The 18,677-nt window shown below is 36.1% G+C and overlaps 1 long non-coding RNA gene across 1 annotated transcript in view; it reads right to left on the bottom strand.

Moving 5' to 3' along the window:
• Positions 1-18,677, bottom strand: part of LOC124896726 — a 48,684-nt gene that overhangs the window by 4,866 nt on the left and 25,141 nt on the right. Inside the window, exon 2 of the long non-coding RNA XR_007053116.1 lies at positions 11,413-11,474. This is a non-coding gene — a long non-coding RNA (uncharacterized LOC124896726). The remainder of the gene's footprint in view (positions 1-11,412; positions 11,475-18,677) is intronic.

Genomic DNA, 18,677 nt, shown 5'->3' on the forward strand with positions numbered 1-18,677 from the left:
CATATCAAAAGGCTCAATGCTATCAATCAAAGGTCCTTAACTTGGCTATTTAGAACACCATATACCATCTAGCTAGTATTTTTTCACCTAGCAACTCAACGGTACCAGTAGCCACACACAACATGTAATAGCCTTAGAAAAATACTACAGCTTCATACCACCTTGGGCATACTTCTACATCACATATACAATGTCATACTTCATTACGAATCAAATAAACTTAGGCACTTGCATACACTGTTCAAGCCTATAGATCACTTCCATATAACTAGTATCTTTAACCAAGAAATCATCACATCCACCTCCAGGGCCATCAATTGTTTCAAACTTAATGTCTAGTGCTAAAGATGATTTACAACCAACCTTACACACAATCCTCACTTAGAAACTATGAAATAAACATCAAGAAACACTAGTACACTAGAAATTCATAACCACAATAATCGATCATGACCTTATGGTTTTTTCCTTGTCATAATCCATTAACATGTACTATTTCAACACATCAAGCTTACAAATCTAATCCCACGAAACATGTATCATCAATCTCTTGCCACTATTCACCACCACGCCATTTAAATTCATGTCTATAGTCTAGCATCAATCATTTGCAACCAATGAAAAGCGCAACATAATATAAATATGTATCCTTCAAATTGGGATATTCTACCCAAATACTTCAAAAATATACTACATACTTTCTCACAAGTAGTATTAGTTTACAACTACCAATGAGAAGAAGGTTAAGGGGTAAGGTCACATAATAGACATGATTAACCTTAAGCTTATAGTATAAGCATACAATCTTATCTACTTATACGGCTTTCTCACATCACACTTACTTACCCCAATGGGCATTTAAACTACCTTCAGATACCCCATATGGAAATGAGTCTATACTTACAACCTATTAGCTAATCTAGCCATTTTCATTCATAGCCTATAAGGGGTTTCTATAACCATCTTAAGTATCAACTCTGGGCTCTTTCTCTATTTTGAAAGAAAGAAAACAAATAACATTCTAAGTCAACACTTTCTCCACGGACTACTATACAATTCATAAATGGTACCACCACATTAGTCTACCACCATGAAAGGGTAAATCATTCTCAATCAACGGTTATTCAACTATAAATATTTAATCACAAAAGTCACCCTCAGTCTGACCTCTAACCTTATGACTTCATATCACAAACTTCTTGAACTAATTTCACTACGAATAGGTCATGACACGGACACTCTAACTTATACTACTACTCGGGTGGAAATACAGTTCCAACAGACACAAGAACAATAAGATGAATAGCAAGTTGCTAGTGAATCGAAATAGGACTCACACGGCTTCACTAGACTTTTGTTTTCAACAACACAATGATATCAAGATTACAAGAGATAGAAGCTTGATACACAATATTCAATGAATCAAGAATACACATCTTACTCTTGTCTTAACTGAACGCTTTATAAGAATGGGGAAACAATTTTACACTAAGGAACTCCTCTCCCATCCTTTGTGGGACTTTTAAAATTTCTGCTAGATAATCGAAGAATATCTGGAAACACCAGAGTGAGGAAGAAATTAGGATAACTTTTCTTTTCATATGGGTGACACCATAGCACGAATTAGAGTATGAAGGAGGAACATTCTTACTCTATAGCACAAACTAGAATATGAAGAAAGAGAGACATTCCTAAATGCCTTGTAGCCTCCTGCTTATAAGTGTGGCGCACTACACACCTATAAACAAGACTCTACCCAATGCAATTTTGTAGACACCCTAGTACCATGAACCGTGCTTTGATACCATGTTTGTCACGACCCAAACTGGGGCCCTAGCCATGACGAGCATTCCCAAACCCGAAGGCCCAAAACGCCCTCTGTCTATCTGGTAATCATGCACATAATTCATATGATCAAATTAATACGGATTAGACACAATAATATGGAAACATGGTCAACAATTTAAAATAGTTAAAGGCCTAAAAACATGCCCAACAATATTTAATAAACATCTACAATAGTCTGCGAAATCTCTACTAACATACTATATGAATAACTGGGACAAGGCCCCCAGCAGACCAAAAACCATACTGAAATAAATACCTAAATGACTAGGCCTTCTAAAGCAAAGAAGGCTTACCAACTGAACTCTGAGACAACCCTGTCTGTAGACTCTACTGAGGATCTAAACCCCTAGACTGTGCCTCAGTACCTGGGAGGAAGGGGGGTCAGCACAATTGTACTGGCACGCGAAGCAATCCAAAATAGAGTAATTGAACATATATATATATATATATATAATATGTGAGAGCAAATTTTAATCAAACATTATGCATAAAACAATTTCTGAAAACACATGGACATCTTTTGAAAATATGTAACCTGTCTGTAAATCTCAAACTCTGATCTGTGTATTACTTCTGATTTAGGTGGTATCCCCTACAAGTCTGATATTCCATGGGCGATATGGAATCTACAATTGACTCGGCGGGGAAGCCTCCAACCTGAGTATGCCGCAAGGGTTGGAGTTATTGAATCTGATACGCCACATGACACTTAAGTTAGCGTATAATAATATACCCGGGTCGGCAAACCACGGTTTTAGGCAATGAGTTGCTTGAACTCAAGCCCTCTTCAGGGAACCACCTAACATCTCTGTATGCCCATTTTTAAAATTTTCTATACATACAATATTCTGAATATCTAAAATCATGATAGTCTGAAATGTTTATTAGTCTGAGTCTGATATGGCATTGGTCTGAATTGGTATCGTCATACCAAGACTTGCAAGTCATGATTTCTGAGCCATGATACATTAAGCTCAATCTTTCATTTAAAGCATAATTTAGACCACCAAAAACATGCAACTTATATAGAAGATTTCATGTTTCAAAACTCAAGTCAAAATCATGCAAAAACTTCATCAACATATGGTGGTCTAGTGCCTTTAGCAAATCCATGCACTCTTTCATTACATGCATTATGAACATTAAACATTCATGCTAGATTCCCTCTTTAGTGATTTAAAACCACCTTTAAATCATAACAAGAGTTCAATCATTTCATATAGTGCTTTTCAAGGATGTATTGCAAAATAATTCATATGCTATGAGAAATTTGAAAAATTCATAATAAGAGAGAATTCACCAAAAATCATGCTCTCAACAAGAATTCATTCTTAAATACATGGTTTCATATATTCATATTCTTAAATCACTTTGGGGAAGGTCAAAAGACCAAAACAATGATGTTAAAACATTTAATACATAAATATATACATAGATTCAAAAACCCTATTCTAAAACATGATTTTTCTATGCCCATGAGAATTTAGAAAAATTCCGCGTACCTCTATTTCGAAAAATAATGGGTGCTTCTTGAAGCTGTGGATTGGGGATTTCGAATCTCTAATCAATTTTGAAAACCCACGATTGAATCTTGATTTATTTAGGTTTTTAGTTTGAAACCCTTGGGAGTGTTCTTGAGAACTTTTAGATGAATGTGGATGTATTTTGGAGAATTGGGGACTGAATTTCGTATTTATGGCTGAATAAGGGTGGGAAAAGGACTAGTTACCCCAAAAACGGAGTGTTTAAGTCACTTGAAACCATTACATAGGCGCCGCATATGATATCGCCTATATTTACATAGGCGCCGCATATGCTATCACCTATATTTACATAGGTGCCGCATATGCTATCTCCTATATTTATATTTGCGCCGCATATGATATCGCCTATATTTACATAGGTGCCGCATATGCTATCGCATATGCTTTCCAGTGGCCATGTGCGATTGGTTAGGCGACGCATTCTACTTTAAAAGGCCATAACTTCTTGCTCGGGTGTCGGATTTTAGCAAAATTGGTATCGTTGAAAAGTTAACTCAAAGACTTATCATTTGACACATAGTTGGCTCTATAATTCGACATATACAGAGAGTTATGGTCAATCAAAGATGAAACAAATTACAACGTTTACTAAAACTTAATCGATCGAAATAGTTTTAACTCGTCCTTGAGTTGAAGGACCTTTATGGTCTAAATTCATTCTCAAATGGATTCTCATATTACATAATTGATTAACATGCCAAATTGGCACAGGATTTAAGGCTCTAGAATTATCAACGTGTCAAAGTCATGGTTTTTATTCTAGCCCGAAATACGGGATGTTACACTATTGCTTAGTTGTATTGGTACAATTACTTTTAGTTTCTTGCGGCATTTTAGATATTTGATTATCCTAAATTATTTTCATTGTTAGAACTATTTGAATTATTAGTTGATAATAGAAGTGCTCATTTCATATTTAAAAATAAGTACTAGTGCTGGGCATTTGAGTTTAGATGGTTCTCTCATCTGAGGATTAGTGCGGTTACCTCTCGCAACGGGGTTTGGATCATGACACATATACAATATTGATAGAATTAATATGATATATTGATGCAATCTCTACATAACGTTATATATATAGAATTTGTATGTCATACTGATATATTTTCTATACCATATTGATGAGTTTCTACAGTGAAATCTATGCATATGTAGTTTTTAAATGAAACTGATACAACATTTACATCATACTGATTAAATTTATAAAAAATACCAAACTACTATAGTTCTTATACAATACTGGTGTAGTTTATACAAAAAAAAAAAATATGTATGCTGTTTCTATACCAAATTTATATAGTTTACAGAGAACTTATGCATATTTAGTTCCTATACCACACTGAGAGTTACTTACACTTCGAAAAATAAATCTCTAAACCTTCACCAATTATTTACTTGGTGTTCACTTTGTGACTTATCTTTTCATTGAGAAATATGAAAAAGATATATTTGAAAATAGTTACTAATCACTGTAAGGCATCAAAAATTGGCACTATAATTTACCTAAATTACTAACCAAACCAATTAAGATCTTGACACACTTCTATGTTTTTTCATCTGAACCTACTTACAAGTATGCAATTAACATGAGGTTCTATCTGCTAGAGTTTCACTTATATATATATATATATGTATGTATAGATCGAGAGAGATTAATTTATATATCTTTAATTTGTATTGTTGCACTCCTCTCAATTTTAGACTATTTTAATTGATGATCGGTGTTTACTTGATTTTGAAGGTATGTCAAAACTTCTCCCTATTATGTAGTTTCTAGGATATTAAAGGTTGGCTACTATGCTAGGTACTGTATCTCCAAAACATGTGAGATGATGAATCAAGTAACGCTTTGGATGTTGAATATCTCAAATACAGTTATGTGTCACTATTCATTGTGGAGAAACTAGAATCTTTGCCTTGTGAAGGGTTATAGCATGTAAATGAGTTGCCAAAGTTGGACAGGGATTGTCTATGGATGAGAAGGCGAAATAATTAACATTATAGAATTTGCTAAAATTTGTAAGCTCTTGAGATCTTTTTTATATCTTTCATCCTGAGTAGCAATAGATTTTTTAATATATGCTTAAGACACTCCATTCTCATTACTGGCTACTAAAGTAAATCTCATATGTCTGGACCACTTGCTGACTATTTGAGTTTTATGGCCCAAAATTCATGCTATTATTGCCTCTGTGAATTATGTTAGTTTCTCTCTATTATGATTGAAGGTATCTAGTGGTAAATCAAACATGTTAGAACTTGTATGTCACAGACTTTAATCTCATATGAAATAATTTTCCTTTACAGTTTATCATGGGTGGTCCTCCTGTAAGAAACCTATTCATATCTAGTTTCTACACCATACTGATACAATTACTATATTGCATTAATACACCTTTTACAACTAACGTATGTATGTGTAGTTTTTATACCATACTGATATAGTTTGCACACCACATTGATATAATTTTATAGAAAAGCTATGTATATGCAGTTTTTATACTATAATGATATTGTTACTATACTACATTGATATACCTTTCATAGAAAATCTATGCATATGTAGTTTTCATGCCATACTTATATAATTCACATACCATATTGATATAGTTTAATACAGAAAACTATGAATATTCAGTCCTTATACCATATAGATACAGTTCACATACCACATTAATAAAGTTTTATACTGAATAATCTATGCATATATAGTTCCTATACCAAATAATGTCATGGGCAATAATACAAAACCAGTTCAAAATCCAATGCACATAATCATATGCAAATAAATATATATATCTATATACATATACATATATATATACATATATATATATCACATGCAGGGTAGGGAACAAGGCTTAACATGAACTTTGAAAACTTATCCTTGATTGTGATGCATAACCATCATAATCAAGGCACCCACAAGCTATATGGGCTAAGCTCTCCTCCAACTGAAAGGGTCCTAGTGCGTGTAGCCGCACGAAGTAGAGTATAATCATATGTCATATAACTTATAAGGGAATTAAACCTCCCAGAATAAATCAAGGTGATTTAAGCACTGATTTATATAACATAGGGGACTCAAACCTCTTGGTAAATTAGACCCCCGCATCGGCTAGCACGATTTTTTATGTTGGTCTCTTGGGACCTCAACTTTTACGACCTGGCTACAAAACCCTCATTAAATCCCAATTTATGCATTTAATTCACATTCCCATTTTCCTGAACCAATTAAACATTAAGGAATCCTGTAGGTATCGTTAAACCAACCCCACTTGCAAGCTCATGATCATGCCATAATTCATTAACCATCACATGGGGAAATTTATAATCCCTTAGTTTCAATTAAACATTCACACGGGAAATCCACATACCCTAAGGTGCGATAAAATTGTACCATGGTTCAGTAACCTTTTATGCTAGTGCATCAGTTCAAGAAAGCAAGTCAAATCATGTGACAAGGCCGTTTATTATCAATTTCACTATTAGGTTGAGGGCACATAATTTCCAAAGCCATAAATTAAGGCAAAACCATTAAATTTAGGTAAACATAACCCCTATATTTATCAACCAAAACCATGCACCCCACAAGTTTCAAAGCCATTAATAAAGCATGAATAATGTATGGGAAATCAATTATATGAACAATCATGTCAAAAGCCCTTAACCACATCAAAACCCTTGTTCAAATCCATAAAATTTACCATATACATTCATGCATTTAACAAAAACAAGCTAAGGGTAGAGTCACATGCTTGGAATACCCAAGATTATGGAGAAAATATGCCCTTGAAAGCTTTAGTTGACCCACATCTTGGAAAACCTAAGTATGGATGCTTGAGAGACTTGAGAGAGAAGAAAGAATGTTTGGAGTGTATTATGGATAAAAAACAAGGTGCCAAGAATAATTATAAGTCGTGGGTTATTTTTGGGATAAGGGGAAATATCTAAAATACCCTCATTAAAAGGCTGCAAAATAAACAATCAATCGTTACGGGTGACCTTATGACTCGTAGGGTTGCCCTACGACTCATTTCACCTAGTCTTAGTCTGGAAAGTGTCCAGGACCTTCAACATTGGTCTGGTTACGGAGGGATCTAATGACTCGTAGTGAGTCTATACGACTCGTTACATCCTAGTTGTACTCAGGGAAGAATACTTTGGTCACCATACTATTTTCTTTATAGAAAGGACTATATGAGTCGTTAAGTGTCCTTATGACTTATAACATGGAGTCATAGTCACATCAAAAAACTTGGGGTAGTACAGTGGTTACACAATAAGTGGACATAACGAATCATCATAAGTATTTACAACATGGGGCCTCAAGTCATAATCAGGACAGCAACTTAGGGACCATTCATTGGACACCTTATGAATAGGGTCATATGACCCATAGAGACACCCTATGACTTATAGGGTGAGTCGTAGTCAAGACAGTAAGGATAAAATTTTAGAAATTTTCAATGACAAAAAATTTATGCTGTTACATATACCTATATTGCACTATTGTGATTTGGGTACAAAATTATGCAAAAATCCCATATGGAGCCCATTTATGAAATCGCACTTTCAAAACCTATTCAATGTCCCTCTATGCTCAAGGAATATTTATCCTCCAAAATAGGTAAATTCCAGCTTTAATAGGGTTATAATTCATCCACAAAGATTCTAAGGATTTTATAAAAAAGAAAGGATTTAATCCTAAAATAGATGGAAGATTACCATGAATTCAAAAGAAAAATGCATAAATAAACTATATCAAAGCTCTAAAATCACCCATAATTGTTTCTCTCATGAGCTCCCACTTTTAAAGGTCAATATTCTTGAGAATGGAAGAAGGTATTTATACCCTTCCCACCTGTGCAGATACCGCTAAAGAAGACACTGGGCCGCTTTAGCAGTCGATACTAAAGCATCTGACTACCGCTAAAGCGCTTTCCTGCTAACATAGCAGGCCGCTAAAGTGATCGATTGGTGCTAAAGTGACTAGCACTTTAGAGGACATTATCGCTAAAGCGGCATTTGCTGAGTGGGTCAGGGCCTCTAAAGGCAGCCAGAGGGCCACAAAAATACCCTCTGCTAAAGTACCCAAAAGGTCGCTTTAGTGGTTCCACCAGATTTTCTTGCATCAGCTAGAGTCTTAGAATATTTCGAGTCTACGCCAACCCCGTGAGGTTCATTCAGAATCCCATAGATGCAAACGAACTATGCTAGCCTATCAAATTCAATGTTCTGGACTCAATGGCATAGTTGAAATTCCCATCCTAGATTGTTTAAACAAAAAATGGGTCCTACACCCATGTGCCATTTTCTTAACTTTCAACCAATAGCGCAAAATGAGTCCAAAAGCCTCGAGACCCAAACTAAAGGTCCACCTAACCTAAAATCGATATTTTGGAGCTGTTGGAACTATTAAAATTGGCATAAGGTTGTTTGACTGTATTTCTTACTCAGTAGACAATTTGAACCATTAAAGGCTTCAAAATAGGGAATTGGCTCTAAAAACCAAATGAATTGTCTCGTAACCAAACTATCAGTCGCAGCAAGTCATAAATAACTTGGGACAACTATAGGAAAGCTCTAAAAAGTGAAAATAAAAGGAAATAAGGAAAATTACCTAAAGAGTCATTACAATATCCACTACTAAATGAAATTTCCTCCGCAAAAGTAAGGATCAGTATATACCAGAAGCCTCAAATAGGTGAGGGTACTGCGTCCGTATCTCTCTCTCGATATCCTAAGTATCCTCCTCTACTGGGTAATGCATCCACTAAACTTTAACTACTAGAACTCCCTAGTGCACAATCGTCTGACATTACTAGCCAAAATAAGTACAAGCTCTTCTACAAAGAGCAATCGCTCTTCTAACTTAATTGAGTCCTATCTAAGCACATCAGATGGGTGAGGAATGTATCACCGCAATGTAGAAACTTAGAAAAACAGATGGATAGCAGTAAAATCCAATAATAAGGCTAACTCATAAACCACACACCAACTATGCAAAGTATCTCGAAAGGTCTATATCTGGGTTTGAGCTTCTATTTCCTCCTGAACCTTATCACACCCTTCAAGGGTGATACATGGAGGAATACCCAATAACCAACCCTAAATCTCTAGGCACAAAGTAAAAGATCTGCATAAGCCTTCTTCCTACTCTGAACTGCCCTCAATTAGTCTTGAATCACCCTAACTCTATCCAATGACTCCTGAAGTAAGTCAGTACCACAAGGCTTAATCTATAAATTTTCAAACTATGTAATTGTGAAATGATATATAAAGCCTCAAAAGGCGCCATCTCAATACTCGAATGGTAGCTATTATTATATGTAAACTCTGCTAAGGCTAAGTGTTGCTCCCACTGACCTCCAAAATGTATGCAAGGCTTGGAGCATATCTTTGAGAACTTGAATAGTCCTCTCAGACTGCTCATCAGTCCAAGGGTAAAAGGCAGTACTAAGATCCACCTGAGTATCCAACTGCTCTTAAAAAGCTCTCCAAAATCTAGAAGTGAACGCTAAACCTATTCTAACATGATAGATATAGGCACACCATGCAAATAGACTATCTCACTAACATAGATTCGAGCTAACCTTTCAACACTAAGGATAACTGAATAGGACTGAAATATGCCAAATTGGTCATACCACTCCACCAATAATGAGCTACAAAGCCAGCCACATCTCTTTTCATACCACTCCACCAATAATGTTGCCCCCAATCTCTATACATCTTAGTGGTACGTGGGTGAATGAAATATCTAGAGTTGTGAACCTCAACTGAATAAAGTCATCAACCCTTGGAACATAAATGTGGATATCAAATATCAAGACTCCCTCAGAATCTATGGTATCTCCCTTAGACTCGCCACTCAACACCCGATAATGGATGATGCAAAGTCTTTTATCCTCAAACTAGCGACCCCAAATTTGCTAAAATAGTGAGGACCTTGCCTCAACACTAGTAAAAATCCTCCTAGGGTCTGAAATATCAAGTTGTACCATCAAGTTAGCTAAGGACTAAATGTCTCATGCTAATGGCCTTTGAGAAACTAAAATATAAGCCAAGCTACCCATACTCATTGTTTTTAATCTTAAGGCATTTGTTACCTCTTTTGCCCTGCCCGAATGATGCAAGATAGAGATATCATAATCCTTAAGAAACTCCATCCATCTATGCTACCTAGAATTAAGCTCTCTCTGAGTCATAAGATGTTGATGACTCTGGTGATCCATGAATATCTCACAATCCACCCCGTAAAGATAATGTATCCAAATCTTAAGCGTGAATACTATCATCGCCAACTCTAAATCATGAGTGGGGTAGTTTCGCTCATGCACTTTTAGTTGCCTTAATGCATAAGAAATAACACGACCCTACTACATTAGTACACAACCCAAACTAACACTAGAAGTATCACAATACATGGTGAATCCCTCACCCTCAACACAAAAAGATAAAATACAAAATGAAGTGAGAAATCGCTTGAGATTTCCAAAGCTTGACTCACACTCCTTGAACCATCGAAAAGGAACCTCCTTCTGAGTCGATTTAGTTATCACCACTATAATAGTAGAAAATCTCTCAATGAACTATCTATAATAACTATCCAGACCAATAAATTTATGAACTAGAGAAACCAGTTGTCATGACCCGAGGCTACCCTCTAATCATGACAATGGTGATTACGGTCACAAGTGACTACAAGCTAACCCATGAGCTGGTACCTACTATGAGCACTGAACAAAATAGTAGTAAAACAACATATGCGGAATTTACTAGGATTAGATAATGTAAATCTGAAATACTAAAACACAAAGTACTGAAATGTTTGAAATAACTAATAAAACTGAAATAAACTGACTGACTGTCGAACTAACTATCTGATCATCTGAAAGCCTCTAACTGACTGAAGAGTTGATGAAGAAAACCCCAACTAACTCTGACTTACTGATCATAATAAAATACTGAAGTAACTGAATAAGAGATAATAAGTCCTCAGTGGATGAAGACTCACCACTATAGCTACTAGGTAATATTAGGCTGTCCAACTGCGATCAAGAAATTGAGCCTCCGAACCTATGATAAAGACATCATTGCATAAATAAGAGCATCTGGTCAGTACTTTGAATGTACCGGTATATGATATGACGACTGTCTAAAATGCATGAGAATAATTGAACATAAATGTACAATCAAATAAGATTTGTGAATAAAATACCAAGTATAAATATGTTTCTATAATAATTTGTAAACTGGATAACTGAATAACTGAGGTTCTATACAGTTGGTCAAGCAAACTTAAACTGAAATAATCTAAATAATGTACTGAGACTGTGGGAGGTATCATCTAACTGATATGCACCAATTTGAGCTAATTAGGGTCCAACCTGTAACCCCAGTTAGAAGGATGTTAGTATCGTACCACTGGTACTAACACTAGTAGTGTGGGTCCACTAATCTGATGTCCTGAAGGACTAGGAAGTTATTCTTAAACTGGAAGGTGACCCCTAAGAGAGGGTCATTCCAAAACTGACGGGTGACATCTCATAATCCTGTGCTGGCTACATAGTTCTGGAACTTAGAGACTGCTACTAAGGGCCCATTCCTAACTGGCGGGTGAGCCTCTATCCCTAGGTTTGCTTGATGCAAAATCCTACTCCTAACTAAACTGACACTAGTACTGAACTGAGCTAAATTAGATACAACTGACATACAACTGAAATTGCTCATCATAGTATGACCATAATAACTAACTAAATGATAATACTCATGGTTCAACTGAAATCATTTTTGAGACGCTAAAATCATATAAAACAACTAGGTATCGGGTGTTCATAAACCACTAGCACTGAATGATTATAAAATACAATATGAAACTTGAAATGTTAAAGCATAAAATCACAGTACAAAGAACCAAAACATGGGCATTTCATCAAACATGTAATAATCATATACTTGGACATTAGAATGCCTTAAACATAAGGAAAACAACATGATTACATGGCTAAATTCATAACATGGGGGGTAAATCCTGAAAGCAATTGAATAAGACATGGAAATTGCACACTTAAAGCATGATATGACTCATTCTACTCGAAAACACTTGTAACCATAACTTGAAATTGAATTAACCAGAGATTCGTGGCTTTATTTTATCAAGAACATGTATAAACTCATTAATTAAACCAAAAGAGGGTTTTGGGCTCCATGGGTGAAAGGAATCCATAGATGAACATCCCACATACCTCGTTAGTTGAATTCTTAAAGATTTCTTGAGACTTTCTTGAACCTGAAGCTTAAATTACTTGATTTCTTATGAAAGAGTTAGGGTTTGTTCTTGAGATGAAAGATGGTTTTCTTAGAGGATTTATGAGTAAAAAGGAAAGTAATGCTCCTTGGGGACCACAATTTCGTGTTATGGATGAATTGGGTGAAGGGAATTGACCTAAATACCCTTAAAAAGTTAATAAACAAAGTTGGGTAGAATAGGTTGGGGCGACGCAGGCCTTGGAGCGGTGGACTACCTTTACCGGAGCGGTGCCCGCCTTACCCCAGCGATCCAAAAGGGGCAGCGCCTTCCTATCCCGGTGGTGATTCTATTTTAGTTTCCCAAACATACCTCTATGCTCGTCAAAAAATTTCAAAACTCACCCGAGACACACTTTGAAAAACCTTGATCATGAATCAACTCATAAATTGATGTATCGAGGTCGAGAAGGCCAAAATAAAAATCATTGAACTCTAGGAATCTTGAAAATGACTGTCCTCAACACTTAGTGAAATTTTCAAGTCTTGGACCCCTTTAAATATGCAATTGAGAGCTATTAAGCTTGGATCTTATGGGGTATTATAATATCTACCCATTAGGAACATTCATCCTCAAATAAGACTGGTTAAACTAAGACTACTTAGGAAAATGAGATTATATACTGAACGTGCATAACTGGAAACATGATTACATAACTGAGTCTGAAACATGATACATGAACTAAACTGGCTTCATGAGTGCATAAAATGACGTGAGAATGTTCATATAACTGAAATTAAGAATGGAAGAGAGTCAATCTGAGGAAAATTATTACCTGAAGCTAAATTTTAGTTTGCGGAGAAAAGATGAGAGTACTTCGTTCGCATATCTGCTTTTGCTTCCCAAGTGGCCCCCTCAACAAACTAATTCTGATAAAGAACTTTAACCAAGAGAACTTCTTTATTCCTTAGTCTACGGATATGACGATCAAGGATCTCAACTGAAACTTCCTTATAGAAAAGGCTATCCTTAACATCTATATTTCTAAAGGAACAACTACAGCTAGATCACTAATATATTTCTTTAACAAAGAAACATGAAATACCAGATATACTGACATTAAATCTGTAGGCAACTCTAGCTCATAAGTTACTTTCCCAAAAAGGATCAAAATCCTTTATGGGCAACAAAATGGGGACTGAGTTTCCCCTTCCTCCCAAATATCTTCACTCCAATCATAGGAAAAATCTTCAAATATATCAAATCATAAACCTCAAACTCAAGATCTCTTCTTCTCAGGTCTACAAAAGATTTCTGATGGCTTTGGGCTATCTTCAGCCTCTTTCATATCAATTGAACTTTCCCCATCATATCAAATTCTGCATTTTACCCTATCAAAGCAGCTTTACCTGCCTTAAACCAACCAATAGGAGATCTACATCTCCTTCTATAGAGAGCCTCAAATGGAGCCATCTAAATGCTATAGTGATGACTATTATTATAAGAAAACTCAATCAAAGATATGTGGTCATCCTAACTACCTTTAAAGTCAATAACACATGCCTTCAACATGTCCTCTAAAATCTGAATGGTCCTCTCTACCTGACCATCTATTTAAGGATAAAAAATTGTACTGAGATAAACTTGAGTACCAATAACCTTCTGAAAAGCCTTCCAAAAGTGATAGGTCAACTGAGTACCTCTATTCAATATTACAACAAAATCCCATGAAACTTATCCAACTCCCTAATATAATGCCTGGCATAATTCTTAGTTGAGTAAGAAGTATAAACTGGCAATAAATGAGCTGATTTGGTCATTCTTTCCAGAATGACCCTTATCGAATCATGTTGACAACACGTGTGAGGCAACCCTGTCACAAAATCCATGTTCACCACTTCCCACTTCCAAGTGGAGATGCTAAAATCCTATATGTACTACTAGGACTTTGGTGTTCAACCTTGAACTGCTGATAATTTGGACACTTAGCCACTAACTCTGCAATATCCCTCTTCATACCACTCAACCAATAGACTTCCCACAAGTTACGGTAAATCTTAGTGGCTCCTAGATGGATAGAGCATCGCTCACCATGCGTTTTTGCAAGTATTCATTATCTCAAATCATCAACACATGGAACACATAACCTACCCTGACAATAAAGCATACCATCTCCACCTTGGGAGAAAACCTCTACCTTCTAATCTCTAACTGCCTCCTTCAGCTTAACCAAACTAGGGTCCTTATCTTTTTTTATTTCACTTTGGCAACCAATAAAGATTCTGAACCATTCCAAACCCATACACTACCTTCAGCTAAATCAACCAACCGAACATCTAACCTAGCAAGCTGATGAACCTCACTGACTAACTTATTCTTATTCTCCTCAACATGAGTAACACTTCCCATAGACAATTGTAAATGGAAATTGCCACTACATTGGCCTTGACCGGATGATACAACATACTCATATCATAATATTTTAAAAACTCAAGCCACCTTCTCTGATAAAGATTCAGATATTTTTGCATGAATGCATATTGTAAACTCTTATGATCAATGGACACATCCACATGAACCCCATAAAAGTAATGTATCCAAATTTTTAAGGAAAAATCAATAGTTGCCAACTCAAGATTATGGGTTGGATAATTCTTCTCATAGGGTTTAAGCTATCTAGAGGTGTAGGCTATGACCTTACCTTCCAGCATCAATACATAGCAAAGACTAACTCTGAAAGCACCATAATAAACTACAAACCTATCTATGTCATCTAGGAAAGTCAAGACTAAAGCAGAAGTGAGTCAAGACTTTAACTCCTGAAAACTCTTCTGGCAAGAATCTAACTACTGAAACTGGACTTTCTTCTGATTCAATCTAGACATGGGGGATACAATAGAAGAAAACCCTTCAACAAACCACCTATAATAGCCATCCAAACCTAGGAAACTCCTGATATCTGATGGAGAGATAGGTCTGGACCAGTTCCTTACTACTTTGGCCTTTTGAGGGTCAATTCTAATACCATAACCAAAACCACTATGGCAAAGGAAAGCTACTGATCTTAGCCAAAAATTGAACTTACTGAATTTGGCAAACAACTGATGAGCTCTAAGGGTCTGCAACACAATTCTCAGATGTTCTACATGATCATTCTCATAACAAAAGTAGACAAGGATATCATCAATGAAGATTATGACAAACATATCCAAGTATTGCTTGAACACCCTGTTCATCAAGTCCATGAAATCCTCAAAGTCATTTGTTAGTCCAAAAGATATAACTAATAATTCAAAGTGACCATACCGAGTTCTGAAAGTTGTCTTCAGAATGTCACATTCTCTGGCTCTAAGCTGATGATAGTCGGATTTGAGGTCTATCTTAGAGAAATAGTTGGCAACCTGAAGTTGGTTGAAAAAAGTCATCAATTCTAGGGAGCAAATACTTATTATTGATTGTGACTTTGTTCAACTGACGGTACTCGATGCACATTCTGAAAGAACCATCTTTCTTGTGCACGAACAAGAATGGAGCACCCTATAGGGAAACACTGGGCCTGATGAAATCTTTATCTAAGAGAACTTTTAACTAATCTTTTAAATCCTTAAGCATAGATGGAGACATTCTATAGGGTGGAATAGAGATAGGTTGGGTATCTGGAAGGAGATCTATTTTAAAGTCGATTCTGTTTCGGGGGGAACTTTGGGAAAATATGTAGGGAATCCATCTAGAAATTCCCATACTACTAAAATTGACACAAGACTTAGAGTATTAAAATTAGAGTATTTAACTCGAACAAGATAGTAAACACACCCTTTCGATATCATCTTTCTTATTCGGGGATATGAAACAAACTAACCCCTAAATGCTGAGGTACTACCCCTTCATTTAATGACTAGTTCATTCGAAAATTGAACAACTTTGTTTCTTCAATCAACTGAGGCATAACATAAGTGAAGTCAATCTATATAAGAACGATATCAAAATCCATCATCTAAAACTCCACAAGATCAACTGAGGTAAATTTCTAAGATACTGTGACTTGGCAATTCATGTATACCAGCCTGGCAATAATAGAGCTACCTACTGGAGTAGACACTGAGAAGGGTTCTGCTAAAATTTTGGGACTGACATTGAAGTCTACTACTATGTTGGGGATCAAAAGGGAAAGTGAAGCTACGGGTATAAAAAGAATAAACATGAAGATAGAATACCTAAAATGTACCCGTAACCATATCAGGAGAACTTTCCTAATCATGCCGAGCCTGGAGTGCATATTACCTATTCTGACACTACCACTGATTATGCTGGAAGTGGAACTTGTAAAGTTGGATGACCTATTGGAGCTGAGAAAGATTAGAATGGCCTTTTTGGCGCGAATCCTTTCCCCTCTAAGTAATCTATGGACATTCCCAGACCTTGTGACCCGGCTTGCCACACCTAAACCACACATCACTACCTGCCTTACATACACTCTCATTATTCCTACCATATTTCCCATAGATTAGATTAGTACGACCACTACTCATACAGCCCTGGGGCTAAAACCTTTTGACAAAACTGAGAATAATTACCACCCTCTGACCTCAGATGAGAAAAGTTAAAGCTACTTATATTTTCCCTCTTATTCTTTCTCTCCCTCTCTTTACGCTTCTCCTCTCAAACTACTGAGCATAAACCTTAAGTATAGATAAGTTCATCTCCTTATTCAACATGGAGGTCCTACACTCTTTGACCATACTATCAGCAATAACAGACACAAACTTACTCATTCTAGACCTATTGTCAGCCACCACAGTAGGAGCATACCTCACCAACTGAGTAAACTTAAGCGAGTACTCCTTCACACTCATGCTACCTTGCTTTAAATTAATGAACCCTTAAACCTTAGCTTCCCTCAATTTCTATGGAAAGAACCTATATAAAAAAGTCATGGCAAACTTTTCCCACTTAATAGGCCCTAGCTCCATACCTCGGTCCTTCTTCCACTGCTTAAATCGAGTATGAGATGCATCCTGTAATTGATATATACAACCAACTCTGCACTCTCACTTAAAGTGACACACATAATATTTGTCACTTTTTAAACTATATCAGGAAAATTCTACGAATCCTCTTTAGACTTGGATCCCAAAAACAAAGGGGGATTTATCCTAGTGAAATCTCGAATCTTGACTGCAATTGTATTCCATTGGATAGGCTGGGGCAGCAACTTGATGGTTGTTCTGAGTAGCTACTGAATGGCTAGGGTCATAAAGGAGGTCTTGAAATCAATGTGAGAGACATATTCATTCAAGGGATCTTCCTGAATAGAAAGTGGCATGGGATAATCCCCATTCCTTCTTTCATTGTTTCTTCTAGGAGACATTATCTATAAACGGAAAAAGAATGAGTTAGAAATAGAATTTAAATAAAGAAGCAAGCTCTTTCATACGACATGAACCCTGAAAGAAGGAAAACTTTCCTAAAATATTTCATATCCTCTTATCTATAAGAGTGGCGCACTTTACACCCATATAAAAGACTCAACTCAACGTGGCTTTCAGACTCCCTAAGACACTCTGAAACCGTAGGCTCTGATACCAAGTTTTGTCATAACCCGAGGATACCCCCTAGTCACGACAACGGTGCTTATGGTCACTGGTGACCACAACCTAACCCATGCACTAGTACATGTTGTGAGCATTGACCAAAATTGTAATAAAATAACATATGCAAAAGATACTGGTATAAGATAATGTAAATCTGAAATACTGAAACACGTTACTAAAATGTTTAAAATAACTCATAAAATTAAAAGTAAACTAACTAACTATCTGATCATCTGAAGGCCTCTAACTAACTGAAGAGTTGATGGTACAGGCCCCCAACTAACTCTGCCTGACTAATTATAATAAAACATTGAAGTAACTGAATAAAATATAATGTCCTTGGTGGATGAGGACTCACCACTACGGCTGCTGAGAAATGATGGGTTTCTAACTATGATCAGGAAACTAAGCCTCCGAACCTTTTATATAAGACATCATAGT

This window comes from Capsicum annuum, chromosome 3, assembly GCF_002878395.1.
Source record: "Capsicum annuum cultivar UCD-10X-F1 chromosome 3, UCD10Xv1.1, whole genome shotgun sequence".
Lineage (NCBI taxonomy): Eukaryota > Viridiplantae > Streptophyta > Magnoliopsida > Solanales > Solanaceae > Capsicum > Capsicum annuum.